Source organism: Lepidochelys kempii, chromosome 9, assembly GCF_965140285.1.
Source record: "Lepidochelys kempii isolate rLepKem1 chromosome 9, rLepKem1.hap1, whole genome shotgun sequence".
NCBI lineage: Eukaryota > Metazoa > Chordata > Testudines > Cheloniidae > Lepidochelys > Lepidochelys kempii.
Window position 1 is genome coordinate 55527670 of NC_136388.1, and position 19151 is coordinate 55546820.

At 46.2% G+C, this 19151-nt stretch overlaps 1 protein-coding gene across 3 annotated transcripts in view; it reads left to right on the top strand.

The window, feature by feature from the left end:
* The window catches only part of HDLBP (high density lipoprotein binding protein), a 91425-nt gene that overhangs the window by 26626 nt on the left and 45648 nt on the right, over nucleotides 1-19151 (top strand). The window contains exon 1 of one of the 3 annotated variants that reach the window (XM_073360452.2): nucleotides 8768-8870. The exons of 1 other annotated variant lie outside the window; for it this stretch is intronic. The gene's annotated coding sequence lies outside the window, so the exon portion shown is untranslated. Of the gene's footprint in view, nucleotides 1-8767; nucleotides 8871-10011; nucleotides 10036-19151 lie in introns of those variants that run through there. One more of the 3 variants, XM_073360453.2, reaches the window with a different exon arrangement.

Consider the following 19151-nt stretch of genomic DNA (forward strand, 5'->3'; position numbering starts at 1 on the left):
ATAAAGCTACTTGGTTAGGATTAGGCTATTCATTCATACTAGGTATGGATGCTTTTCTTTTCAACAGGAGCACCATTTAGGGATACAAACCTGCCCCTTCACTCAAGTGTAGACAGTGGACAACTGAAGACAGTGGGGTTGCGTAGGTGTAACCTATGGCAGAATTTGGCCAATGGAATCTTTATTACTGGTGATGATGTATGAATCAAAAGGAACACAGCTTCACTTCTAGATCTCCGTGAGAACTTCTTTCCTATCTAGTTGTAAATGATGCAAATTTGGTCTGGAAGTCATTGACATAGGAAGCATAGAATGCTGTTATGCCACTCTGAGTCACTTTTTACAGCAAACTACTTTTTTCTCTCTCTTCTTCCTCTCCCCCCCCCCAGTGATCTTCATTATTACAACCTTATCAAAGGTTTTCTTCAGGGATAAACAATATTTATATCTGAGTGTATACTATGAAAACATGCCAAATTATTGGCTCCATGGAGTAACTTGCTTTGCTTATGGGAGAGTTTCCGTATGCTCTGACTTGTGTAAGGCTTTCATTCTGAGTTTTCCTTCCACCTTCTTTTAAAACAGTAGTCTGCCTAAAAGAAATAAACAAGTACTTTCTAACGCAGCCTTAGTACTGCCAAAATCGAGATCAGCAGAGCTGGTAAAGCTGGAACTCCTTCAATATAAACGAGAGGGAACTTGCAAGGTGCTCTTTATGACTAGTCCTCTGTTTTGGAACTCACTTCCCTCCTTGGTCTGCTGGGCCCAGATCCTCAAAGGTATTTAGGATCCTAACATCCATTGAAATCAATTGAAGTTAGGAGCCTAAATACCTTTGAGAAACTGTGCTGTAGAGCCTAGATTTGTTAACCTTTTGAGCATGCTGCAAAGCCCATCTTTTTTTCTCTTCTCTAATGCAACTGAGGTAGATCTATTTCTGGGCAGTTCTCTTGCATTATTTTGTGATTTCAGTGTGTGGGATAAGCACCCAGAGCACAAGATGGGTACTTACTCGTTACATTTTAGAAATCTTAAGATATAATGAATCATACATTCATATTCAACACTTTTTTATTTTTTAGCTCATTTGGGTTGAGTTCAAAACAAGACCTGCAGTTCCTGGCTGCAAAATAGAGTATGCATCCCTTGCAACACCAGAAAACAATTGAAAAGACCCTGGAAAGATCATAGAATATCAGGGTTGGAAGGGACCTCAGGAGGTCATCTAGTCCAACCACCTGCTCAAGGCAGGACCAATCCCCAACTAAACCGTCCTAGCCAGGACTTTCTCAAGCCTGACCTTAAGAACCTCAAAAGAAGGAGATTCCTCCACATCCTTAGGTAACCCATTCCAGTGCTTCACCACCCTCCTAGTGAAAAAGTTTTTCCTAATATCCAATCTAAACCTCCCCCACTGCAACTTGAGAACATTACTCCTTGTTCTGTCATCTGCTACCACCTGAGAACAGTCTAGGTCCATCCTCTTTGGAACCCCCTTTCAGGTAGTTGAAAGCAGCTATCAGATCCCGCCTCATTCTTCTCTTCTGCAGACTAAATAATTCCAGTTCCCTCAGCCTCTCCTCATAAGTCATGTGCTCCAGCCCCCTAATCATTTTTGTTGCCCTCCGCAACAAAATCCCAGGTTGTCCGAGGGTGAATGCGCCATGAAAGACCAGCATCTTTGCACCAGAAGTTGAGGGGCCACAAGTTTTTCCCTGCCTAGAAATCTCTGTTCCTAAGGAGAGCAGGACTCAGAGAGGCTTCTTTCTCCCCAGTTCTCCATTCTCAGAATGTCGTGACATGTCCTGTTTTTAGGGCCTGACCCAATGTCCCTGAGGGTTTCTGTTTTGTGGCAATTTCTGTGCATTCCTTCAGCTTGGCCGTAAGCAGGAACTGCCTGCAGCTGAGCCAGGGAAACTGATGATAGTTTGCTGGAGCATATGTTCTTATCAAGAACTGGTCCACTTGTCACGTTAACATCTTTCCCATGATGCCTGGTTGTCGGCTCTTCTTCTCACTAATCCTCAAGCCAGTCTCCCTCTCTTTACACAGCCAAATCCACAGGGTACCAGGAAAAGGAGAGGTTGGGCATTGCTTGTCATGATGAGCCGAGCACCCTCTTCTCCCCTGATGCCTCAGCTCTCCTTGCTAGGCCTTACCAAACCCACCCTATACATGCCTTCATGACAGATGGCCTGTTTTCTTGTTTTCAATGTGTGGTCACCCTGACAGGGAATGATGAGAAGAGCAGGCTCTAAACAACCCTTCAAGAACTCTGTGGAGGGAAGGGAAGTGACCATGACAGGTTGCTCCCACTGGTGTGGTTGCAGTGGGAGGACAGGGAACCAGGTCACAACAGGCCTCAGAGCATCCCTGAAGCTTTTTCTCTTTATCCTCCCACAGGAAATCTCTATACCACTTGGGTGTGTGTGTGTGAGGAATCGGTGATGACAGGCTGTCTCCCTCTATGGAAGCTTTTATACTTATGAGGAGAACAGCCTGTGACAGGTTTTCTCCCCAACAGAAATCTGCACTCCAGAAGTGGAGGCAGTGATAGACCCTTCCAGAACCTCCTCTGCCACAAAGCCTGGTGGCACATGCTGTGTGTCGCTGTTCTGTAGCTGGAGCCATATGGTAAAAAAGCCAAGCTACTTGAGGATTCCCGAAGGATACAGTTGTTGAGGGGATGTTGGAAGGAGATCCACAAACCTGTAATGTCTGAGAGCCTGTAACTTCATGTGGATAACTACAATGTGATAGGTGTATGTGGACCCCCATCACTGATATGATGCAGTATATCCCTAAGGAATGCCCTATTGAGCCAGACAATGAGATGGAGATTTGGGGAAAGGAAGATAAATCCCAGTAGGGGTTTCCAGACTGGGATTTCATCTGGCAGTGCCTCTCTGCGCTGAGGGTAACCTGGGCAACGCTAGGCTTCCTACCTGCACAAGAGCTAATTGGGTGTAGCTGAAGCTAGTTGCACTCAGAGCCTTAAAAAGGGCTTGTCTCTTCACAGAGAAAATGGATGGAAATAAGGCTCTGATGCTCAAAGGTATTTAGGCCCATAACTCCCATTTAAATCAGTGGAAGCTAGGAGCCTAAAAAGTTGAGGATGTGGGTCCAGCTTCCTGGAAACCAGGCCAGGGAGACACTAGAACTGCCTTGTTTAATATTAGTGTAGTGTTTAGATGCTGCTTAGTTGTATGAAGGGAATAGGGCCAGAGATTTTACATATGGTTGATTTTTGGTTGCACCTTAAACTATAACTGAATCTGAAATGGTGAGGAGGGTTTCTCTGTTTTGCCTGGGACTTGTGCTGTGTCAGGCCAGCTGCATGGACCTTGCCTCTGCCACATACAACAGCAGAAGTGAAAATGTGCTCGTGGGAGGACCAGTGGATATATACTGTGTGCTGACGCATATGAAAGTTTATTGCTTTTAGCTTCCAGGGGATGACCTAGATGCCCTAATGCAGGGGTTCTCAAACTGGGGGTCGGGACCCCTCAGGGGGTCACGAGGTTATTACATGGGAGCGCAAGCTGTCACCCTCCACCCCAAACCCTGCTTTGCCTCCAGCATTTATATTAGTATTAAATATACAATGACCAGCTTGGCTTAATGGTGAAATCCTAGCGGATCTTAAACATAAAAAAGAAGCTTACAAGAAGTGGAAGGTTGGACATATGACCAGGGAAGAGTATAAAAATATTGCTCGGGCATGTAGGAATGAAATCAGGAGGGCAAAATCGCACCTGGAGCTGCAGCTAGCAAGAGATGTCAAGAGTAACAAGAAGGGTTTCTTCAGGTATGTTGGCAACAAGAAGAAACTCAAGGAAAGTGTGGGCCCCTTACTGAATGAGGGAGGCAACCTAGTGACAGAGGATGTGGAAAAAGCTAATGTACTCAATGCTTTTTTTGCCTCTGTCTTCACGAACAAGGTCAGCTCCCAGACTGCTGCGCTGCGCAACACAGCATGGGGAGTAGGTGGCCAGCCCTCTGTGGAGAAAGAGGTGGTTAGGGACTATTTAGGAAAGCTGGACGTGCACAAGTCCATGGGGCCGGACGAGTTGCATCCGAGAGTGCTAAAGGAATTGGCGGCTGTGATTGCAGAGCCATTGGCCATTATCTTTGAAAACTCGTGGCGAACGGGGGAAGTCCCAGATGACTGGAAAAAGGCTAATGTAGTGCCAATCTTTAAAAAAGGGAAGAAGGAGGATCCTGGGAACTACAGACCAGTCAGCCTCACCTCAATCCCTGGAAAAATCATGGAGCAGGTCCTCAAGGAATCAATCCTGAAGCACTTACACGAGAGGAAAGTGATCAGGAACAGTCAGCATGGATTCACCAAGGGAAGGTCATGCCTGACTAATCTAATCGCCTTCTATGATGAGATTACTGGTTTTGTGGATGAAGGGAAAGCAGTGGATGTATTGTTTCTTGACTTTAGCAAAGCTTTTGACACGGTCTCGCACAGTATTCTTGTCAGCAAGTTAAAGAAGTATGGGCTGGATGAATGCACTATAAGGTGGGTAGAAAGTTGGCTAGATTGTCCGGCTCAATGGGTAGTGATCAATGGCTCCATGTCTGGATGGCAGCCGGTATCAAGTGGAGTGCCCCAAGGGTCGGTCCTGGGGCCGGTTTTGTTCAATATCTTCATAAATGATCTGGAGGATGGTGTGGATTGCACTCTCAGCAAATTTGCGGATGATACTAAACTAGGAGGAGTGGTAGATATGGTGGCAGGTAGGGATAGGCTACAGAGGGACCTAGACAAATTGGAGGATTGGGCCAAAAGAAATCTGATGAGGTTCAATAAGGATAAGTGCAGGGTCCTGCACTTAGGATGGAAGAATCCAATGCACCGCTACAGACTAGGGACCCAATGGCTAGGCAGCAGTTCTGCGGAAAAGGACCTAGGGGTGACAGAGAACAAGCTGGATATGAGTCAGCAGTATGCCCTTGTTGCCAAGAAGGCCAATGGCATTTGGGGATGTATAAGTAGGGGCATAGCCAGCAGATTGAGGGACGTGATCGTTCCCCTCTATTCGACATTGGTGAGGCCTCATTTGGAGTACTGTGTCCAGTTTTGGGCCCCACACTACAAGAAGGCTGTGGATAAATTGGAGAGAGTCCAGCGAAGGGCAACAAAAATGATTAGGGGTCTGGAACACATGAGTTATGAGGAGAGGCTGAGGGAACTGGGATTGTTTAGTCTGCAGAAGAGAAGAATGAGGGGGGATTTGATAGCTGCTTTCAACTACCTGAGAGGTGGTTCCAGAGAGGATGGTTCTAGACTATTCTCAGTGGTAGAAGAGGACAGGACAAGGAGTAATGGTCTCAAGTTGCAGTGTGGGAGGTTTAGGTTGGATATTAGGAAAAACTTTTTCACTAGGAGGGTGGTGAAACACTGGAATGCGTTACCTAGGGAGGTGGTACAATCTCCTTCCTTAGAAGTTTTTAAGGTCAGGCTTGACCAAAGCCCTGGCTGGGATGATTTAATTGGGGATTGGTCCTGCTTTGAGCAGGGGGTTGGACTAGATGACCCCCTAGGCATCATAAGTATAAGATGCCCCTACTTATACATCCCAAAATGCCATTGGCCTTCTTGGCAACAAGGGCATACTGCTGACTCATATCCAGCTTGTTCACTGTCACCCCTAGGTCCTTTTCCGCAGAACTGCTGCCTAGCCTTTGGGTCCCTAGTCTGTAGCGGTGCATTGGATTCTTCCATCCTAAGTGCAGGACCCTGCACTTATCCTTATTGAACCTCATCAGATTTCTTTTGGCCCAATCCTCCAATTTGTCTAGGTCCCTCTGTATCCTATCCCTAACTGCCACCGTATCTACCACTCCTCCTAGTTTAGTATCATCCGCAAATTTGCTGAGAGTGCAATCCACACCATCCTCCAGATCATTTATGAAGATATTGAACAAAACCGGCCCCAGGACCGACCCTTGGGGCACTCCACTTGATACCGGCTGCCATCCAGACATGGAGCCATTGATCACTACCCATTGAGCCGGACAATCTAGCCAACTTTCTACCCACCTTATAGTGCATTCATCCAGCCCATACTTCTTTAACTTGCTGACAAGAATACTGTGCGAGACCGTGTCAAAAGCTTTGCTAAAATCAAGGAACAACACGTCCACTGCTTTCCCTTCATCCACAGAGCCAGTTATCTCGTCATAGAAGGCAATTAGATTAGTCAGGCAAGACTTGCCCTTGGTGAATCCATGCTGACTGTTCCTGATCACTTTCCTCTCGTGTAAGTGCTTCAGGATTGATTCCTTGAGGACCTGCTCCATGATTTTTCCAGGGACTGAGGTGAGGCTGACTGGTCTGTAGTTCCCAGGATCCTCCTTCTTCCCTTTTTTAAAGATTGGCACTACATTAGCCTTTTTCCAGTCGTCCAGGACTTCCCCGGATTGCCATGTTTTCAAAGATAATGGCCAATGGCTCTGCAATCACAGCCGCCAATTCCTTTAGTACTCTCGGATGCAACGCATCCAGCCCCATGGACTTGTGCACGTCCAGCTTTTCTAAACAGTCCCTAACCACTTCTTTCTCCACAGAGGGCTGGCCACCTACTCCCCATGCTGTGTTGCGCAGCGCAGCAGTCTGGGAGCTGACCTTGTTCGTGAAGACAGAGGCAAAAAAAGCATTGAGTACATTAGCTTTTTCCACATCCTCTGTCACTAGGTTGCCTCCCTCATTCAGTAAGGGGCCCACACTTTTCTTGACTTTCTTCTTGTTGCCAACATACCTGAAGAAACCCTTCTTGTTACTCTTAACATCTCTTGCTAGCTACAGCTCCAGGTGCGATTTGGCCCTACATGCCCGAGCAACATTTTTATACTCTTCCCTGGTCATTTGTCCAATCTTCCACTTCTTGTAAGCTTCTTTTTTATGTTTAAGATCCGCAAGGATTTCACTGTTAAGCCAAGCTGGTCGCCTGCCATATTTACTAGTCTTTTGACACATTGGGATGGTTTGTCCCTATAACCTCAATAGGGATTCTTTGAAATACAGCCAGCTCTCCTGGACTCCTTTCCCCCTCATGTTATTCCCCCAGGGGATCCTACCCATCTGTTCCCTGAGTGAGTCGAAGTCTGCTTTCCTAAAGTTCAGGGTCCGTATTCTGCTGCTTACCTTTCTTCCCTGTGTCAGGATCCTGAACTCGACCAACTCCCAGGTTCCCATCCACTTTTGTTTCCCCTACTATTTCTTCCCGGTTTGTGAGCAGCAGGTCAAGAAACGCTCTCCCCCTAGTTGGCTCCTCCAGCACTTACACCAGGAAATTGTCCCCTACATTTTCCAAAAACTTCCTGGATTGTCTGTGCACAGCTGTAGTGCTCTCCCAGCAGATATCAGGGTGATTGAAGTCGCACGTCCTGGTTCTCATGGGCGATCTAGTAGCTTCTGCGAGTTGCTGGAAGAAAGCCTCATCCACCTCATCCCCCTGGTCCAGTGGTCTATAGCAGACTCCCACCACTACATCACTCTTGTTGCTCACACTTCTAAACTTAATCTAGAGACACTCAGGTTTTTCTACAGTTTCATACCGGAGCTCTGAGCAGTCATACTGCTCCCTTACATACAGTGCTACTCCTCCACCTTTTCTGCCCTGCCTGTCCTTCCAGAACAGTTTATAACCATCCATGACAGTACTCCAGTTATGTGAATTATCCCACCAAGTCTCTGTTATTCCAATCACGTCATAATTCCTTGCCTTCACCAGGACCTCCAGTTCTCCCTGCTTGTTTCCAAGGCTTTGTGCATTTGTATATAGGCACTTGAGATAACCTGCTGATCGCCCCTCATTCTCGGTATGAGCCCTCCCCTCACAGACGTTCCTGCCTGTGCTTCCTCCAGGTATCCTGTTTGCCCACTTACCTCAGGCCTTTGGTCTCCTTCCCCCGGTGAACCTAGTTTTAAGCCCTCCTCACTAGGTTAATCTCTGTACCAAGCAAATGTATTTTTATATCCTTGTTTAGATTAATGTTCAGATATTTTACAGAAGTATGCTTTAAAGACAGGTGTGACTGAGTAGAGGCTAGCTATTTAGAGTGTAGGGTGAGAGTGTTCAAAGCAGCAAAAGATAACGTTGTGTAAAGTGCTATATGTAAAAGGTGAGCCATAGGAAACATAGGTACTAAAATAGTATGTAGACCTTATATTAGCACTTTGGGTCTTTGCTTTTCAAAACACACTCCACACATTAGTGAATTAACACTACGGGCTTGCCTAAACAGGGAAAGCAGCAGAACTATAGTGGTATAATTTACCAGTACAGCTCTAGAACTGTAACTATTCCCTGGGACACTGGTCCAGAAATCAAAGTGACTTTTTCCCTTAAGCTGATGTACCTGTACTTTCCAAAACGACAGGTCAACCCTGACGTTTGACTGGACTGTCAGAATGTGGGGAAGTGGAATTCTGGGGGGGACACTCCTGGCTCTCAGCTAATTGGGGGTCACACCCGCTGAGCTCACCTCTTCCTACTTTGCAGATGGGGAGGGAGGTAGAGGAAGGTTATCATGCTGATCTTCAGGGCAGCTGAGGACCTACCGCCTCCCTCAAGGGGACGGGCGGGCTGAGAGCCAAGGTCCGGCAGCGGGGACCAGCTCTTCCTTCCCCCTGAGGCCTGGTTGCCCCTCTGGACCCGACCGGGCAGCGCCCTGCCGGCGGCGCTGCGGTTGCAGGGCCAGGCCTGCCCTGGAAGGGAAGGGGCATGGCTCTGACGTGCGTGGCTGGGATTGGCAGCCGCCCGCCCTATATAGCAACCGGGGAAGGTGCCTCGCAGTTTTCCCAGGAGCGTTTCGGGGCTTCTCCAGCAGAGAGAGCTAGCAGGGCACCGGCCGGAGTAAGTTGCATGCCGGGCCGGGCCGGGACCGGGACTCGGGGCACCCCCAGCCCCGTCACCCCTCACCCGCTGCAGCCGAGGCGCCGGGCTGGGCCCACGGCACCAAGTTGGCTGGAAAGGGTGGCGCGGGCAGCGGAGCTGAGCTGCCGACGTGGAAGCTGAGACGCGGCAGCGGCAAAGGGAGCTGTCTGTCCCGCTCCCCCCGCGCGGGTCGCGCCCCCTCCCTGCCCACAGCCCCGCGCCGCCGTTTAGAGCTGCGCTCCAGTAGCCCCACGGTGAGGGGGAGGGGGAGGGGGAGGGGGCAAGACCTACGTGTCACTACTGCGCATGGGCCCGGGCTCGGCCGGCGCTGCCGCCGCCGAACTTTGCACGAACTTTTTGCCCGGCCTTGTCCCGAACGGGCTCGGGGCCGAGGACCCCCGCGGGGAGCGGTTCTCTCTACTGCGCTTGCCTCCCGCGCCGGGCAGGACGCTCTGCGCTGGCACAGACCGGGCTCGGGCTCGCTGCCTGCCCGCGGAGGGCATCTTCTGGCTGGGCCCCTACCGCCCGCGGTGTTAGCTGGGCGCCCACCTGCTGTTCGTGTGTTAGCTGGGTCTGCGCCTTGCACGTGGGGCTGTTCCCAGACCTGCTACTCGCGGCGCCTGGCTCCATTTTCACCGTTTTCTTTTTTCTTCTCTTTTGCTCGAGGGGGGAGGGGTGCATCGGTGAATTAACGTGGGATTTTGATGATGACGCTGGCAGTGGCCACAAGAGAGCAGCCCAGCACCCTCCCCTCCACCTCGGTTTCAGGGCTGCGTGATAATTCCCTTCTTAAATCAGCCCAGCCAACATCCCTCCCACCCCCAAAACAGCTCAACAAACCTTTAATAAGAAGGACGAAGTATAACTTCATTGTGGTGTTGCTACTAACTTTCTGTGTCGCTTTGACTGGTTTACTTTTTAAGATTGTTGCAAGCTAGTCATATTTTTGGAGCTGGGATTGTGAAATTTCTGGCATTGTTCTTATCTGATATTTGTAAGAAGCGTACAAAAATCAGTTCTCCCTATCAGGATCTTTGCAGACTTACTTTGGTCTTTTAGACCTCTTTGCTGGAAACCACTCCATAGTTCGTTAATCTGTACAGCACAAATAAGGTTTTAGTGTGCACCAAGAAAGTCCCATAAGGTGAGTTAATGGGTTTCTGGGTAGGTATATTTGAGTAAGACTGGGTTTAATTACCTACCTTGATCTTATTTGTCTATATGTATTTGGAGAGGATGAAATAATGACTGTAAATAAAAGCAAGGCATAAGGAATTGTGGGATGCTCGTTACAAAATCAATGTTCTGCTTTTAATTGAGAATGAGGGTGGCTGACTCATAGACCCAATCTTATCATTTGAAATTACTTTATCCGGAGTGTTTTGGGGGGACTGGATGAGGATGGCTTTACAGAAATGTTTTTTTTGGGGGGGGGAATAAAATGTGGTTTCTGGGATGTGGCTGTCTAGGGGGAGGGAAGATTTAGCCTTTGTCTAGACTAGGATTTAAGGTAGTGCTAACATGTCCAGTAATCTAGTATAGAGAAAGCACACTGCTTTTAATAAAAGAAAAAAAGGAGTACTTGTGGCACCTTAGAGACTAACAAATTTATTTGAGCATAAGCTTTCGTGAGCTACATTTTCTTTTTGTGTTTTTCTAACACGGCTGCTACTCTGAAAACTGCTTTTAATGTGTGCTCTGTGTGTTAGGCTCCCACCTATGGTTTAACTTGCACTTTATAGTAGTATAACAAATGTTAAAGTATATCGTGTCTTGTCTGACTCCTAGAATGTCAGTCACTAGTTATGCCTCTTATCCTAGCCTAGACAAGAGCCAGAGTTCATGGATGGGATCTATATCAGTGGTTCTCAAACTTTTGTACTGGTGATCCCTTTCGCATAGCAAGCCTCTGAGTGCGACCCCCTTATACATTAAAAAATCTTTTTTTATATATTTAACATTATAAATGCTGGATGCAAAGTGGGGTTTGGGGTGTAGGCTGACAACTTGCGACCGCCCATTTAATAACCTCGTGACCCCGTGAGGGGTCCTGACCCCCAGTTTGAGAACCCCATATCTATATGAAAGGAGTGTTCCCCTGAATGGCAATGTGTAGGTGAGACTGAGTGGTGGTCAGGCATGGCAGAGAGATTCTGGTTAGGTTTTATTAATGAGAAGGTTTTCTGGATGACTCTCCTTTTTATGAAGAAAAGAGGTATTTGAACCACTGCCCTCCACCTACCACCAGAAGCTGACTAGAGGAGCTTTACACCCCGTTAGACCTGGTGTACTGAAATCTTTAATTGTAACAAAATGGCCTGCCTTGGGATCTTGTCCAATGCCAGATCAGACTTGCAAAATGCTATTTGCCCAGGGTAACTTTTTTTTTTTTTTAGGGGGAAGGAAAATGAGTAAGTAAAGCTTTTTCATGAGTTTCATAGTGAAGAGCAGGTGAGGTGCTTTAGCTGGTGATTTCTTTGTGACAATTTTGCAAGGCTGATTTAAATAATAGATATTAATGTATGACAAGGCTTTCAGTAATTTGGTTCATATAACTGCAAGTTCAGGGTTCTGGTATTTGTGTCTCTTCTCTTGCCCCCTCCTCTTCTTTCCCCCATCCCCCTCTCCCAAGTGACTTTAGTTTTAGAGTCTCAGGTGATTCATTGCAACCACTTCCTTTAAAAGGTTATTTCTATGTACGTATCACTGTTAGAATGAATATCAGAGTAACTTACTAGCTTTTCCCTTTAATGTTATCCTGTTACTCCTAGTTACCTTCCCTAAAGAATTCCTGTCCTTCCTTGGTGTGTATGTCAAATACTTGTAGAAGATCATGTCATCTCTTAGCCATACTATAAATGTTACATGCCTCACAAATTAATCCCTACAGCCTCCTAATCATTTGGGTTGCTCTTCTGTAGTGAGACTCCAATTCTTCAGTAACTTCCTAGTAATCTCAGTACACAGAACTGGACACACTATTCCTGATGTGGTGCCCTCCTATAGAGAGGGATTGTTACCTTTTTCCCCTCCATTACATGATTACTCTTCATCTGCAGTTCAAAACTGACTTAGCCTTTTTTCTTTGTTGATGTATCACATTGCAAACTCATATAATTTGATCTCTATCAACTCCACATCTTTTTTTCAGTATTACCATGTCCCTGGTTCCTCTCCAAACAGTGAATATCTGTTTGACTATTCACTACCCCCCTCAATCTTTAGTCTCACTATTATTTTGTGCCATATTTATACTTCTCTAGGGCTTGTGATCTAACTGTCCTTAGGGACTGGGCATCTTGGATGTATGTATTTATAAACTTGTTTAGTGATCAAGGAGAAATGGATTAAACTTCATCGGAGTTGGGAATAGTACAGTAGCTTTTCAGAGCACTTAAACACTGGTTAGACTAACACACAAATGACACGGCTGTTACTCTGAAACCTGACACAAATGAAGTTTGTTAATCAATTTATAATTGACCATACTGAAGAGGACAAGATTATTGTAAGGGGCATTATCTGGTGTTTAACTACTGTTAGTCTTCCTGGGTGGCCTGTATAAAACTCAAGCTTTTGTGAATAAAGTAGTCTTGTAGATCGTTAACTAGGGAGAGATTTGTGATAGGTTTACTGGCCCTTTAAGGTTGCACCTCCCCCTCATCTCTTTCCCCTCCCCCTCTCTGAAGCTATGAATGGTCACTGGTACAGGCAGTGCTGAGGTGGCATTTGTGAAAATTACTTTCTGCTCTACGCTGACACAGCTTGCTTTGCAGGGCACTCCTAAAGTCTTTCTAAATTTCAGAATGGTTTGGAAGTCTGCCTGCATCCCCTCACAGGTGTGCACATGTACAGATTTCAGATAAGTCATTTTTTAAAAATAGGTAATTAGCCTTTCTTCTCTTTACTTTAGCATAAGGCTTCACTTAAGCAAAACATCCAGTCCCATTTGGAATCTGTTATGAATGTCTTTGTTAGAATATGCTTGCATTATAACAAATTGTCTGAATTACTCTTGATCTATGTGTGATCGGGATAGATTGCTTTTCATCTGTCAAGTAACAATTTATTAGAAACGCTGGTAAGAGGAAACTACAAAAAAAGTAAATCTTGTCACTTTGAAGGCAGCTGAAGCTTGAGTCAGTTTAACAGCTTCAGCCTTAGGAGAAGTGACATGTAAACCAGTCATACAGGGGTAGTCAATTATTTTTTGTCAAGGGTCCAAATTTCTTGGTCAAGGTATAATCCAGGTCCAGTCTCCAGAGAAAATAATGAGTAAATAAAAAAAAATTCAAGGTCCATTCCAAAACATCTGGCTGTCCAGATTTGGCCCACCCTCCACCTATTGACTACCCCTGTCTTAAGCTGACTAACATGCAGGCAAGATCAAAGGTGTATTTGAAATGTAAGGTTTCATGGGAAGAAATGGAAATGATTCCAAAGTTAGATTGGGGGTGGGGATGAGATCAAGGATACTCTGTCGCATGAAGAACAGACAAATTTCCCCCAGATCAGATATTGCATTAATGAAACGCTGGTGTAAGTTTAACCGACATGCCTGATGGGACAGTATATTCTGTCCCACCTTTAACATCAAAAAGGGCACAGGCTATATGGGATCTGTGAGGCAGCATAAGACACCTGCAGTCAGAGAGACTCTTGAGGCTGCGTGACCAAGTGGGGCTAGAGTGATGGCACTCAGGCTGAAAATGGGAGGGCAGGAGTGAGGGCATGGGGAGAGAAGGCGCACTTCCAAAAATAGAGAGGCAGCTTGCATTCACTGCAACTAACCTGTCTGTACCGCATAACCTGTCTACCATGTCACACTGCAAGACCAAACTGTTGTATTTTAATCTCCTCTTGTCAGCATAGCTTGTTTTTAATTAGACCAGTTGGATCTTAGATTGTCTTTGGGGGACTTTCACAGACCATCCTGGAAAGGTGAATTAATTTTCAACCTCGGAAGGAAGCCTACACTGCTCTGTCCGGGCTATCAGGGTATGTCTACACAGTAATTAAACACCCATGGCTGGCCCTGGCAGCTGATTTAGGCTTGGGCTGTGGGGCTGTAAAATTCTGGTGTAGATACTTGGGCTGGAGCCTGAGTTTGGGACAGCCTTGCGGGGTCCCAAAGCTCAGGCTCCAGCCCAAACCTGGATGTCTGCACCACAGTTTTACAGCCCTGCAGCCTAAGCGCCCAATGAGCTGTGAGTATTTAATTACTGTGTAGACATACCCTACGTCAGAAGGGTGCAGAACTAGGGACTCCACTCTCATAGTGGGTGTTGCTGTCAGGGCTGTGGTCTGACAGATGTATGGGAAACAACTACTGACCATGGACAAGAATTGAGTTTTAAGGTGGCTAGTTATAAAATAGGAGCGGTCAGGGAGTAGAAATGTGTCATAATGTTCTTAACTAATCAGTCTCTAGGCTGGTTATATTTAGGAGTGCATCTAGCTTAAAGCACTTTTTTCAGCATGTTTTGTAAAGTACGTACAAGAAATATCCATTTTCGGAGTAGGGACTTCATCTGTAATCAGGTCCATGAATGGAGTTGCACCTTGGGGCAAATGACTGGACACGAGAGCTTTGCAGGGTGGAAATCTTTTTGTTTTCTGTGCATTTGATTATACGTTGATTATATATGTGATGTAATTTAATTTGATTACCCAAATACAAACCATTTTAATTAAAAATAGATTAAAATGGCACATGATTTGCTACTGCTGTCCAAAAATGCTGATCCTATTGAAAATCTAAATCGTGGCTTGCCATGTAGTCTTATATGTATTTGTTCTTGCATACACACATTTCCCATATAGGGAAGAGTCTGCCTCTTGTTTATAAATCCTTTTTCAGAACAAAATTTTAATAAAAGCTTCTGAGAGTACCATGTTGATCCCCTTTGCCTAGGAACTGCAGTTCATCCAGTGGGCATCTGAAATTTCCAGTGGCACTAAGCCATTTAAAACATGAGTGCATGGCTTATTGGGTGAAAAGAAAGTATGTCCATACTTCCCCAAAAGGTGGGGCATGCCCTGTGGTTTAATAAGTGGCCCATTATCTGAATGTACGGACTTGAGGGCCACTTCAGTTCTGGCCTGGCATGACCCTCTGAGGCCTGCAATGTATCTCATGGCTTGGGTAATTGTGGAGACTAACAATGTCCACTCAGTCTGCTGTACCAATAATAAAGCAGTAATTCACACTGCTAAACCTCAGAGATTCCTGTTCCTAAATACATTGCTCTGGTGTTGACTGCAAGGAGAATCACTGCAGCTGGTGTGGACTCAGTGAAGCCAGCAGCTGTGCTCCAAAGTCCTTGTCAGACGGGCACTAAATTAGGTCACAGTGCACCAACACCTTGTCCTTAACCATAACCACTGAGGAGCAGAGTATGTGCAAAGTAAACCCGCTCCTGGTTAGCAGGAAATTGTTTTCTTCTGGGAAATCTGAATCCTTTCCAGACACCAAAGCACTGCAGTCTTCAACATGAATGGATTCAGGTTCTAGGCAGTACAGAAATCTGTGACTTCTGTGTAGACCGGGACTGGTATCATAGATAGATCATAGAATATCGGAGTTGGAAGGGATCTCAGGCTGTCATCTAGTCCAACCCCCTGCTCAAAGCAGGACCAGTCCCCAATGTTTGCCCCAGATCCCTAAATGGCCCCCTCAAGGATTGAACTCATAGCCCTGGGTTTAGCAGGCCAATGCTCAAACCACTGAGCTATCCCTGTCCCCACCCCGCTGCTTATGGCTGGGATAGTAATATTCCTTCTGTAGCCTTACTGCTATTCACAGGTCATGGTTGGGAAGACCTCTTCAGCCATACTCGTGTCCATCATGTCAATACCTCTGGCTGAAACTCTGGTCCTTAGGACAAATATCTTATTGTCCTTATATAGATCCATGGTATGCACACATCTTGAATACTGCATACATATGTGGTCTGCTCATCTCAAAAAATATATACTGGCATTAGAAAAGGTTCAGAGAAGGGCAACTAAAATGATTAGGGGTTTGGAACAGGTCCCATATGCGGAGAGATTAGAGGCTAGGACTTTTCAGCTTGGAAAAGAGATGACAGAGGGGGGATTTGATAGAGGTGTATAAAATCATGAGTGGTGTGGAGAAAGTGAACAAGGAAAAGTTATGTATTGTTCCCATATAAGAACTAGGGGCCACCAAATGAAATTAATGGGTAGCAGGTTTAAAACAAGTAAAAGGAAGTTCTTCTTCACTCAGCGCACAGTCAACCTGTGGAACTCCTTACCTGAGGAGGTTGTGAAGGCTAGGACTATAACAGGGTTTAAAAGAGAATTGGATACATTCATGGAGATTAAGTCCATTAATGGCTATTAGCCAGGATGGGTAAGGAATGGTGTCCCTAGCCTCTGTTGGTCAGAGGGTGGAGATGGATGGTAGGAGAGAGATCACTTGATCATTATCTGTTAAGTTCGCTTCCTCTGGGGCACCTGGCCTTGGCCCCTGTCGGCAGACAGGTTACTGGGCTGGATGGACCTTTAGTCTGACCCAGTATGGCCATTCTTATGTTAAGGGTGTGACCTAGTTAACACACTTTTTCTTTGACTGTACCATCATGGCTTAACCTGCTTGGGGCTGTAAACCTTGATGTTATCACACTGACTCTCTCATTCTTACCATTGACTAGACTAGAGTGTGTCATAGAATATCAGGGTTGAAAGGAACCTCAGGAGGTCATCTAGTCCAACCTCCTGCTCAAAGTAGGACCAATCCCCAACTAAATCATCCCAGCCAGGGCTTTGTCTCTTAGGTTAGAGTATTAGCCAGACATACAAATATATTGGCATATTCCTTCCAGAACATGTTGTTGGCAGTGCTCTAACTTAACAGAATGGCTAGCTTCACTTTCCATCAGCTTTTTCCCCTTGAATTACCCACTGGCTACAATAACTATAATCAAAGTAACTTTAATGCTCTTCGAATGCTTGTTCATGTCAATTCCAGTCAGGTGTGTGTGCGTGCATGTGCACAGTAGCAGGAAGATTTTTCCCCTAGCCACATCTGTGGGGTCAGCCTGGACGCCCCCTGGAATCACGCCTTCATGGCGCCCTATAAACTGCCCTGCTGACCCACCACCCCCTCAATTCCTTCTTACTGCCAGTGATGGTAGCTGAAACTTCCCCTTGCTCTTTCTTTGGGTAGCAGCTTAGCAGTACTTCAATTTTTGCTATAGACAGTTAGTGGTGGTTACCCCCGTCTCTTATTTGTCACTGGGACATGCCGCGATCCCCAGCCTTCAAGACTTGCCAGGACTGCCAAAAAGTGACCCCCACACCTCCTGTTTAGTGTCTGGGTGAGGGTCACCAAAAAGACCGCTGCAAGATCTGTCGGGAATTCTGACTGAAAACTCTTAACCAGAGGGAGCAGTGGCTTAAAAGCCTCCTCATGGAGGCAGCTCTCCAACCTCAATCAGACCCAGGCACCAGAGATCCCGCTCCTAGTACATCTTTCTCCTGGTGTTCTACCCTAAGCCGCATTCTAGTGGCAGAGAGAAGCGACTTCACTCATTGGATGTCCTCAGGGCGCTAGCCTTCTACATGGAGAGAATGAAGCTGTTCAGAAAGTCAGTCCAGGTATTCGTGGCAGTGGCAGACAGAACGAAAGGTCAGTTGATATTGTCACAACGCATCTTGTCATGGATAGCGTCCTGTATTTGTGAGTTCTACAACCTGGCAGGGGTTCCTGCCCTTCCAATCACTGCACATTCCACCAGGGTGCAGGGTTCATCAACAGTGTTCCTGGCTCACATTCCCACTCAAGAAATCTGCAGAGTAGTGACGTGGTCCTCCATCCATACTTTTGCCACACACTATGCGATTACACAGCAGGCCAGAGAAAATGCGGCCTTCGGATGAGCAGTGCTCCATTCAGTGGATAACTCTGACCCCACCTCCTGAACTTGGGCTTGTGAGTCACCTGATTTGGAATTGACATGAACAAGCGCTTGAAGAAAAAAAACCAGTTACTTGCCTTCTCGTAACTGTTGTTAGAGATGTGATGTTCATGTCCATTTCAATACCCACCCTCCTCCCTCTCTGTCGGAGCAGCTGGTAAGAAGGAGGTGGAGGTGGTGGGTTGGCAGGGCCCTTTATTGGGCACCGTGAAGGTGTGACTCCAGGGGGCGCCCAGGCCAATCCGAGAAATGCTGATAGGGGAAGAATCTTCCAGCTACTGTGCACATGCACGTGCACACACTTGATCAGAATTGACATGAACAACACATCTTGAAGAACAATAGTTATGAGAAGTAACTGTTTTTTGTAAAACCAAAAACTAAGGGAACCATTGTGTCTAGGCCTGACCCCAAAGCTAACTGAAGACAGTGGAAAGACTCCCAAAGATCTTCACAATGTAAGGGCCTGATCCAAAACTTATTGATCTTCTTGCTACTCTTGTCCTTTCCTCCTCCCCTTCTCTCCCTCCCTACCCCCCGGTCAATCACCATCACTTATTGTGTCATATCTCATTTAGGTTGTGACCTCTTAGCAGCAAAGACTGAGTCTTGACTTTTCTAAGACTTCTAGCGTGCTTTGAGGCAGTCAAAGAAATGATAGATGTACTGGGTTATTGAGAAGGTAGGGAAAGGATTTAGGAGATGAGCGTCATTTGTGGATCACTTAGTGAAAGCCTCTTCAAAGGAAAACTGCAGTACTTGGATTTAAAAAGTGGCATTGTGCCTCCAACTGATGATTAGATGTTCGCTTTTGGGGTTGCCTGTATGCTAACTTCAAAATCTCTTTAGTTCTAGGGGAGGCTCTCTCGACAAGGTGGGTATACCTGGCAGGGGCATTTAGAATATGTTTAAAGACTCAAGTTTAGTGTCTGGTGTGTTCTAGCCAGCACCTGTCTGCATGCAGTGGGGTGTGTCTGTGTGTGTGTGTCTCTCTCTCGTTCTGAGGAAGAGTCTGTGCATTGTTTCACCCGGGCTTCACTAAGCTACATTCCTAACTTCTGACTACTGTCAATTTTATTGGCCGTTTTTCAGGTTGTTTCCTCCAACTAGATGGATTGCTGTTGATGCTATGGTTTTCAGCCCTGAAACTTCCAATTCATAACCTACATCTGTTACTAATCTGCTGTATTCCAGCCTTACACTATATAGGCTTTTGTAGGCAGGGTAACCAAACAAAATTTCCTGTGGGATTTAGCTTTGTCCTTGTGATTCCCTATGGTTGTGGTTAAACAATATGGAAGTAATGCAGCAATGTGTG